This window comes from Narcine bancroftii, chromosome 9, assembly GCF_036971445.1.
Source record: "Narcine bancroftii isolate sNarBan1 chromosome 9, sNarBan1.hap1, whole genome shotgun sequence".
NCBI lineage: Eukaryota > Metazoa > Chordata > Chondrichthyes > Torpediniformes > Narcinidae > Narcine > Narcine bancroftii.
The window spans coordinates 54,297,013-54,308,040 of NC_091477.1; the positions used below are offsets into that span (position 1 = coordinate 54,297,013).

The window sequence follows — 11,028 nt, forward strand, 5'->3', positions numbered from 1 at the left end:
CTTTCGGGCCTGGTTTTTGCTTTTCCAACTAAGACGGCTGACCAAGCTAGCACTATCCAAGGACTAAACCATTAAATTTCTCATTATGATGTACCAGAGGAAATTCAGACTGATAATGGGTCGCATTTCTCCGTAAAGGCAATCTGTGATTGGGCAACTGACAACGGTATCTTATGGGTTCACCATATTCCTTATGACCCGCAGGCTGCCGGGTTAGTTGAATGAATGAACGGCTTACTGAAGGAACAAATTCGTTTATTAACACCACTGGGGACCCTGAAGGGGTGGTGCCATGTGCTGCAGCAGACAGTCGACAATTTGAATCATCACCCTTTAAAGGGAGGTACACCTTTCCACTGACTTCTTCATGCTTCTGAACTACAGCCTATTCCAGAGGAAAAACAGTCATTGCCCCTCATTCCTTAGCCAGAGAATGCCAGACAAAAGTATGGGTGGCACCACCAGGTAGTGGCCCTTCTGTAAAAGGGAAAATAGTGACACCTGTCCAGGGTAACACTCGGTGGGTAGCTATTGAGGGACAGGATGATTTAGTTTGTTTAAATACTGAACGCTTATGGCATCGTGAGTGACATATATCAGGCTTCTTTGTTCCAGGTTCTCCATCTTGCGCTCCTGCTGATCTGGCTTAACAGCTGCTTTGGTGCCAGCAATTGGATTTGTAATGTCGAGGACGTTCCGAGGGAGTTGCCTGTGGGGGACACGGCCCGATGTATCCACTAATATATCTGTTATTGTTCAGCATGTTTCAAAATCTGTTCGTGAGCTCCAGCATCTGGGTATTGTGGCCCACAAGGATAGTTTGAGCCTTGGTTGGAATCCTTTTTCATGGTTAACTGGTACATTTGGGGGATTGGGCCACATTATTCTCCATTGGTTGATCGTATTATTGCTTATTTTTGTAATTATTGCAGTTTTGGTTTCTCTTTTACGCTCCTGTACTCTAATGCTTGTTAGGTCTCGTAAGTGACAGACTGTGACCAAGGGGTGGAAGGTATTAGAGGATTTAAACCATGCTTTTGCTTTAGATTTAAAGCATGCTTTTGCTTCTGCAAGGCTGAGAATCAGTAACCTGCTTTGAGACTCAGCAGACATAAGCTAAATTTGACCATGGGGCCCAGAGATGCAGTTATCTGACATAAAGACATCTGTGTACCAAAAGCAAAATAAACTATTGTATTCAAAGTGATAAGCTAGAAAGTTGTGTTATTCGATAGAAGCATAGGCCTGCTAGCTTGCTCGCTTATCTTTCTTGTTGTGCTGGGAATAGGTGCTTGGGTAAGCAGTTTTTGGGTAATATAAGCCATGGTCCCGCTGCTGAAGTTTGAAACTCTCCGAGAGGTGGCAACATCTCAGCAAGAAGAAGAACTTCTAGAATCCAGCTAACGCCCCGGTTGGAGAAGGTGGAGAAGCTGCTATTGGCACCCCAACAACCTACTACAAGTGTGTAGTCATTGCCTTGCCTCGGCAGTTGGGACCAGTCCAGGCATTGATAAGTATAATTGGGAAGGGCTTGCATATTGTAGTTTGATATCAGCTTTAGAATTTGTAATAAAGATTTGTATAAACTGAAGTGCTCTCAGCGTATGTGTCTATTTTCTTTCGGTAGCTCAAACACTGTGACCAATCTAAAACAAACAAAGTGAGAGGTACAAGTTTACCCAGGACACCCCCTATCAAAGTGATCTACCAGGATCGTTGTCTGAAGAAAGTGCGCAAAATCATTGAGCACCCTTTCTACCCTGCCCACAGTATCTTTCAGCTGCTCCCATCAGGGAAGAGATACAGGAGGATTGGAGCCAGCACCACCAGGCTGAGAAATGGCTTCTTCCCATAGGCAGTGAGAATGCTGAACGACCAAAGGAACGGCTCACATGAAACACCCGAGACTCTCGTTTATGCAAAACAATATTTATTTCTGTAGATAAAATACTTGTCCTGCATGTGTAAATTTTGTCTGTATGTGTGTTATGTCTGGTTGTATGTCTGCATGTTTTGCACCAAGGACTGGAGATCACTGTTTTGTCGGATGGTACTTTGACAATCAGATAACAATAAACTTGACTTGAATTCTCACTAGATTTTGGGCACATCAGGTAAGAATCTCAATGAACCTGAGTATCATCCATTATTTGTGGATTAGCCCACAGTTCAGCTTTGAGTGATCTGGAGCAGTTAATGTCTCAGGCCACACCCTCTGGAGATCTGAACTACCATCTCCACTTGGCATGACCACAGTCCACTCATGCCTATGGAATGCATATCCCATCTCTTGCCTGCGCCCGACAGTGTAAAGTGCTTGGATCTTGAGAATGATTATGAGTTTATTGTCATATACATTATATAACTCGGCCTACGACATCACAGGCACCAGACTTCACTCCATCAAGGACATCAACAAGAGGCGGTGTCTTAAAAAAGCAGCCTTCACCACCCAGGCCATGCACTCTTCACTCTGCTACCATTGGGAAAAAGATACAGGAGCCTAAAGACGAGCACTCAGCGGCTCAAGGACAGCTTCTTCCCCATTGCCATGAGATTCCTGAATGATCAATGAACCACAGACACTGCCTTACTTTTCATGCACTCTTTTTATTTATTTTTTTGCAAGGTGGTTTATATGGATGTTTGCACTGTGATGCCACAAAACAACAAATTTTGTGACTTGTTCATGGCAATAAATCCTGATCCTGATTCTGATTCAAGGCATTGGAATTCTTACTTGAACAGGCAGGTCCAAATATCAGAGCAGCAAAGCTTTGCCTTCTTACGAGTCACAAGATCTTCAGTCCAACATACAGTTAGCATCTTGGTTATTACAGCACCAGAGACCCAGATTCAAATCTGCACTGTCACTAAGGAGTTTGTGCGTTCTCTCGGCATCCACATGGGTTTCCTCCATATGCTCTGGTTTCTTTCCATATTTTCAAAGACACACCTGGCTAGTATCTTAATTTATCACATGAGTACATTTGGGTGGCCAGGCTCGTGGGCTGGAAGGGCCTGTTACTGTGCTCTCTCTCTCTCTCTCTCTCTCTCTCTCTCTCTCTCTCTCTCTCTCTCTCTCTAAATTTCAACAAGGAAAGATGAATTTTTCAGGCAGCAAGAAATGAGGCACTGCCATTTCAAGGATGAGAAACTTTTCAGAGAAACAAGCATGCTTCAGTGAAACTTTTGACAGCCAGTAACGTAGAGAAGTGGGATAAGAGAAGATCATTACTGGTCATGGGCATGAACTCCAGGTTCTCTGTGAGTCCTAAGGGTCAGTGAGACACTGAACCAATCAGATGGGCAGTCAGCAGTTTGTGGTAAAGGTGCTCATGAGCTTTTATGATATGCGTGGCTCTGTTGTAGAGCTAGAATACGGGTGCGCGAAAGTCCGGTTACAGAGTTGCTGGTAGATTGAGTTTTTTTCTTCTGTGCTAATGCCAGGTCCTAGTTGTCGTATTTACTTCCATAGCTATTCCTGCCCCTACCACTCAATCTGGGTCACTGAGTATGCAGGACCCTTTTCCGAGAGTTCACTCCAGCCATGCCAGTGTCTGAGAACCAGAGTACTAACTTCCTTATCTAATCAGTATTTCTCCCAGACTCCACAGTAGCGTCCAGCAATGGTTTGAGGGAGGAAGCTCAAAAACCAATGCTGGCCATGACAGTGAATTGATGTTCACTAATGTAGAAACAGCACAACTGACATCATTGCATTTGTTCCTGTGCGTGTAATACCCGAACAAACTGGAGATGATCCCTCATGCCTCATTACTTCAGTATTTGGTTTCCACTGTGATTAAATATGAATGTATTAAAAACTCCTTGGGGACATTGCTGAAGGTAAATAATCTCCTTCTCAACATATTTCAAGGCACTGATAGGATTAGTAAGTGAAATTGTCTAAAATTGCATAGTCACAGAAGTAAAAGGGCAAATTAATCTAATCAGTAGGAAATTCTGCATGAAAGCCCTCTTTAGTCAGATCTACCTCAGACCAATAGCTTAAGCTACCACTTTTAATTACACATCAGCATTTGATTCATGTTCTCAATTATAATGCTAAATAGTATTTGGTATTCTCACAGTGACCTTTTATCTTCCAAGACACCAATAATTCAAGGTATAATTGAACTGATTATGATACATACCTTTAAATGTTTAATAAATCTCATTTTGTTTGGAATTAAATCAAATTAGAATGCCACTTTAGGGTAAACAACATTGATTCAATCCAAAAAAATCAAAACAGTACATTTTGGCCCATGAGCCCGTACCACCCAATTACATCCAATTGGCCTACAACCCCGGTAGGTTTTGAATGGTGGGAGGAATCCAGAGCCCCCAGGGAAAACCCACGCAGACACGGGGAGAACGTACAAACTTCTTACAGAGTGGGATTTGAACTCCGGTTGTTGGTGCTGTAATGGCATTGTGCTAACCGTCCTGCTACATGTTAGTAAATATATACTTATTATATAGATTATAGTAAAATGATTAGTAAATCAAAAGTGATTGATTCTTACCTCCAGCTCTCCACCCCCTTCCCTCACCTCTCCTATCAGAGAGCTATACCCTCCTCCTGGACTTCCTAATGGAAAGATCACAGTCTGTCTGGATCAGTAGTGAATATTGAGCACTGGTGCACCGAGGGCTGTTTACTCAGCCCACTCCTGTTCACACTACTGACCAACGACTACATCACTACCTCCAGCTCCAACAGCGTCATCAAGTTTGCAGAATACACAACAGTAGTTGGGTCTCATCAGCAACAACGATGAGTCGCACTACAGACAAGAGGTGGAAAATCTCATGAAATGGTGCGAGAGTAACAACTTGCGTCTAAACATGGACAAGACAAAGGAGATGATTGTAGACTTCAGGAGGACCAAGAATGACCACCCTCCACTACACATCCACAACCATAGAGAGAACCAATTTCCTTGGAGTTCACTTAATTAGTGACCTATCATGGACACTCAACATCTCCTCACTTGTCAGGAAGGCCCAACAGTGACTGCACTTCCTGATAAGACTGAAGCAGGCAAGGCTACCATCATGTCAGCCTTCTATAGGAGTTCTATCGAGAGCATCCTGGCCAGATGTATCACAGTGTGATACAGTTGCTGCAGGGAACCATATGTACCATAAGCTTGCCACAGAGGATCACTGGAGTCTCCCTCACCCCCATTGACGTGATCTAATGGGATCATTGTCTAAAAAAGGCGTGCAAAATCATTGAGGACCCCTTTCACCCCACACACAGCATCTTTCAGCTGCTCCCGTCAGGGAAGATACAGGCGTATCAAAGCCAGCACCACTAGGCTGAGGAACAGCTTCTTCCTACGGGCAGTGAGAATGACCAAAGGAACTGCTCAAACTAACTATCCGAGACTCTTATTTGAAAAAACATTATTTATTTGTTTAGTTTTATAGATAAAATACTTGTCCTTTATTTGTAGTATTTGTCTGTATGTGTGTTATGTCTGCATGTTTTGCACCGAGGACCGGAGAACGTTGTTTCGTCGGGTTGTACAATCAAATGACAATAAACTTGACTCAATGACTCTTCACCTCAGATTTTTTTCTCTTCTACTCTTTCACTTGCATCCATCCTTCACTCCTTCCCCTACCCCTTCCTTCCTCCTTCCTCTCCTCCTCTCCCTTCCCCCTACCTTTTTATCCACCTTTTTGTAAGCTTTTCCTTATACCTGATGAAAGGCCCAATGCACCATCAATCACTCAGGAGACTATTGTGGAGAAACCAAAAGGCTTTAATTCACTTGAGATCATAGTATATCCTTATTGTTCGGCTGTCCTGCACTGAGCTGCAGGGGGCTGTGGAACAGTCACCTTTATACAGAAGCCTGTGGGGAGGGGCCACAGGTACAATTGGCCAATAGGTATGCTTGGCCAGACAATTATACATGACAGTGGTTTACCACAGGCCCAAGCCTGAAACACTAGTCAACCTTTAACCCATGACCTGCTGGGTTTCTCCAGTGTGATTGTGTATCAAAATCTTTTTCTGGGCAATTGTGGTACTTCTAAATCTGTGGTAGGCTGTCAACCTTCAACTTTTGGATCTGGAAATTGATTGGAGAAGGGTGCAAGTTGATGATAAAAATATTGAAAAGCATCATTTCTGTGTGAATGCAGGATGCAGCACCAATGCAGTCATCGGTGTATTGGAGAAAGAGTTGGGAGGGTACAGGGTCGCTAACCTGCCTCAGGCTTGGGACAAGGACTGTTCCACACAGCCAACAAATATATGAGGGTTGAGGATAAGTTCTACCAAGTGGATCAGGGAGTTAGTGATGGGGAACTAGTTGGTCTTTGTTTAAAAAAAAAACCAGAGGGCTCTCAGCCCTTCCAGATGAGAGGTAGAGATGTATATAGACTGGTAAAGATGAGATGGTTGGACCCTGGGATTGGAATCAGAAGCAACTGTGGGGCCACATAGCTGAACAATGACTACTTATTGCATGACTCCTACGAGAATTTCACACTATCATGAGAGAATGGATGAGAAAAAAATTAGGAGAATGTCCTTGTCTTTATATGTTAATTCACTGAATAAAATATTTTGTCAAACTTTACTTGCTAAACAACCCTCAAATTACCTTACATTCAGCTGCCATTATTGAGTGCGGTGACATTGTGTTTGCTGACTTGGATGACCAATAAAAAGGATTGGATTATCAAACTGTGGTCAGAAGATCAAAAGCTACCGTGAATATAGATTAATTTTATTAACTCAATCTAGAATGTAAAATAAAATCTTGGAAATGATAGCTTTATTCATAAGAACATAAAAAAATAGCTGGAGTCACACATCACTAAGATCGTGGCTGATCCGAGCCATGGAGTCAGCTGCACTTACTGTTCCCGTCATCTTCAAATCCCCTGCTTCTCAAGAATCTAGCTGACTGTGTCTGAAATATACTTAATGAGGCTCTACTGTTTTACTGGGCACAGAATTCAACATATCCCCTCTTCTCCTTTCTTAATCCCCACATAATTTGTGGCCCAATGACCACTGCCTGGAAGTTGGATTGTGCCTAAAATGGATTTTCCCTGAATTAAAGCACATTGCCAATCATTTCCTGATAAAATGGTGCTAATCCCTAATTTGAGTTAGTTGTGTCTAGTCATGATATGTGGATGTGCTTCTGGTGTTTCTCTTGGGACAGATGTGCACCTAATACTGTCGACAGAACATAGAGTGTATCATAATATTTTGATCGGATTGACATGCAATGGTCTATAATAGATAGGGAGAATCCTTGAGGGATTCCTTCATAGAGCTCTGTGAGAGGTACCTTAATCCATTATACCAATGGATTAAAATATGGCACGTTTGGCATATGGGTGACATGGTTAGTGCAATGCCATTACAGTGCCAGTAATTGGGACCTGGGTGCAAAACCCCCTGCTGTCTGCAAGGAGTTTATAAGTCCTTCCCATATCAGCAAGGGTTTTCCCCAGGGGCTCTGGTTTCTTCCCACCATTCGAAACATATGTTGTAGGTTAATTCGGTGTAAATTGGGTGGCACGGACTCATGGGCTGAAATGACGTGTTACCATGCTGTAGGTCCAAATTTAAACTTAAAATAAAGAAGTGGTGCTGGAACCATTATATTCTACACAGCTCATAACAACTGAAGGTGATGACTGCGAGGTCATGTTTTTCTATGAATACAACCCCTTTTGACTTAAACACTCACCTCTGGCTTTCAATTGCTCACGAAAACAGAGAGCTCCAAGACAAGTGGAATGTTGAGCAACAAAGGTGGGGTCAAAAGGACAGTCGCACCTTAGGTCGAGACACAAATTTCATTGAACTGCAGACCTGCTCTTATCCATCAGGCTCTTTTAGACAGGGATCCTTCACAGATTGTCATGGGAAGAAATGCAAAGGCAAATTGAGCAGTAGAGATTATACTTGCAGTCAAGAACATCATTCAATTTTTTTTCACACATAGATTTTTCACTGAAGTGAGAAATTTATTTTTAATGTATAAATCCTCTGCTCTGTCTAGCAGTAGACAAGGTTTTCTCAAGTGTGTCAATGTGAAATTAACAATGTCTGAAACACAGCAACTAACATTCAAGTAATTGACTTTTTAACCATCTGAATTGAATTACTCAACAGGTTAGTGATCACACCATCAAGTCTGTTCTAAACATTGCTTCCCCGAAACTCTGCCCTTCTTTTCTGCTTTTAAGCCAATCCTTAAAGCCCTTTAGTCCAACTTCCAGATTATTGTAATACCATCACTTTGTGTGTCATATTAGGTTGGTGAGTCTTCATTCCAAGATGCCCTTTGCCCCATCAAGCCTGCATCAATTATCAAACACCCATTTACAGTAATCTCATTTTATTCATTCCATATGCTGGGGAAAACCAGAACCGGGGATCACAATTTAAGGATCAGGGGGAAGATTTTTAGGACTGAGATGAGGAAAAATTTCTTCTCTCAGAGGGTGGTAGATCTGTGGAATTCTTTGCCACAGGAAGTAGTTGAGGCTGGTTCTTTGTCAATATTTAAGAGTAGATTAGATTTGGCCCTTGTGGCTAAGGAGATCAAAGGCAGAAACCAGGTACTGATCAGCCATGATCATATTGAATGGTGGTGTAAGCTTGAAGGGCAAATGGCCTTCTCCTGCACCTATTTTTCTATGTTCCTATTCTTCTATCAAACTATCCCACTCCCTTCCTCACCTCCACACCCCCCCCCCCCCCCCCACCACCCCATATCCAGATTCTACCACTTATCTACACAACAGGGAAAATTGATACTGAGAATTAACCTCCCAACTTGCAAATCTCTGGAGTGTGGGAGGATACAGGAGGATCTTGAGGAAGGCCACACCATCACAGGGAGAGCATGCAAATTCTGCACAGGCACCACCTGGGGTTGGGTTTGAACCTGGCTCTCTGGCGCCATGAGCTGCGGCCAAACTAACTGCACCAGAGCGTCGACCTCATTGCCAGCCTTATCTCCATGTTGCACAAGGAGCAAGGCTTTATCTGGATAGCCACTCTCTCTGAGCAGCTTGCAAATGAAATGTAAACCATTGACTTTCTCTGTATGCTTGTCATTGCCATCATTATTGTCCACTAAATTCAGACAGGGGATTTAAATTTAAATGTAGACAGTAATGGACCCTTTCGCCCCACCAGGATGTGCTGCCCAATCTCATCCACAACACGATACGTTTTGGAGGGTGAGAGGAAAGGGAGCCCCTGGGGAAAAGCCATGCAGAGACAGGGAGAAAGTACAAACTCCTCACAGACAGCGCTGGATTTGAACCCCGGTCCCAAATCACTGGCAATGTAATAGCGTTGTACTAACTGAGATATGTAGCATTCCCTCAAACCATGCTCAGTTGGTAACCCTGCAGGATTATCCACTGCTCCAACACTGAACTGGTGTACCATTGCCTCTGTGTATTTCTTAAAGAATAGCTCCAACCTCCACACACAGCAGAATGTCTCAGGATAGGTCCACTTTTCTACTGTAAGCAGTAGCTGAAAGCAGCAAACTCAACATTGAAGGTGCCTATTGACCACTGGCACTAGTGTAACTGAGAGTAGTGCAATTTGAATATAATACCCTGGTCAGATTGCCGTGCAATGGAGGATAATAGGTAGTGAGATTCATTGTGGGGCACCTTCCATGAAATTGTCATGTGAACATAGAACATTCCAGCATAGTGCAAGCCATTCAGCCCACAACTATCTCCCAGTAGCACTCACATTTACTGAGACAAAATGCTTTGAGAGGTTGGTCGTGTCCAGAATGAGCCCATACCTAAATAAAGAACTGGACCCACCACAATTCACCTACTGGAACAAACACTCCACAGCAGATGCACTCTCCTCTTAGCCCTGGATCACCTAGACAACAGCAACATGTACATCAGGCTATTGTTCATCAATTACAGCTCAGCTTTCAATATTATCATAGGCTCACTGGGCACCTCCCTCTGCAGCTGGATTCTTGACTTCCTCATTGGAAGACCACTGTTATGATTCTGAAACATCTCCTCCTCACTGACAACCAACACAGACTCATCACAAGGATGCATGTTTAGCCCCCTCGCTCTACTCGCAGTACGCCCGTGACTATGTGACTAGGCACAATTTCAATCCCATCAACACATTTGCTGATGACGCCACAGTCATCAGTAGAATCATGAATATCAATGAGGAAGCGTCCAGGAGTGAGATAGGCCAGCTCGTCAAGTGGTGTCACAGCAACAACCTTACACTCAACGTTAGCAAAACCAAGGACTTCAGGAAGGGGAAATCAGGGGAACACAGGCCACTCCTCATCGAGGGTCTATCCTGTGGCCTCCATGGTCGATGCAATTATAGCCAGCGGCTATACTTATTTTGAAAATGTTATATAATTATTTGTATTTGTATCATGACAGAAAAAAAAACAATGAATAAAGCATTAATCAAATATCCATATCTAATGATAAAATAATTCTATATTTTTTCTCCCCAACCCCCTTCCCACCCAAAAGTAAAAGAAGGAAACACCTACCATTTAACATACAATAATATTAGCAGGTACAATCATTAATTATTATTAAAATTACTGATTAAGAGGAGTGGATAATATAGAAGAGGTGGACAGAAAATTATTCAAAAAATCTATATATGGTTGTGTGGTGGCACACATCCTCATGGCGAACCGGCCCCGTTTGTATCGCCACGTGGCAGAGCAGCCATGGGGAAATCGTGTCGTCAGAGGTTTCTCTCTGACTCCAGCATCCCTTCCAGCGTGGACCCCTGGCAGCGATTATGATGTCACAATGCACCAGGTGACTGAGCTCATGCTGCCCTTATAGGGACGTGCGGAATTTGAATAAAAACTGTCGTTAACGACCCTCAACGTGGTGGCTGTGTTTCTTCCACTGCTCACACCACCACAGTGGTGACCCCAATGAGCCCAGATGTTTTTTGGACTCAAAACACCATGGATTCAGCAGATGTTAATGGTGTCT

At 43.2% G+C, this 11,028-nt stretch overlaps 1 long non-coding RNA gene across 1 annotated transcript in view; it reads right to left on the bottom strand.

Annotated features, from left to right (window-relative positions):
• The window catches only part of LOC138742946 (uncharacterized), a 31,245-nt gene extending 20,468 nt beyond the window's left edge, over positions 1–10,777 (bottom strand). Inside the window, exons 1-2 of the long non-coding RNA XR_011344533.1 lie at positions 10,566–10,777; positions 7,734–7,894 (exon numbers count right to left, since the gene is read on the bottom strand). This is a non-coding gene — a long non-coding RNA (uncharacterized lncRNA). The remainder of the gene's footprint in view (positions 1–7,733; positions 7,895–10,565) is intronic.
• Positions 10,778–11,028: the final 251 nt, after the last annotated feature.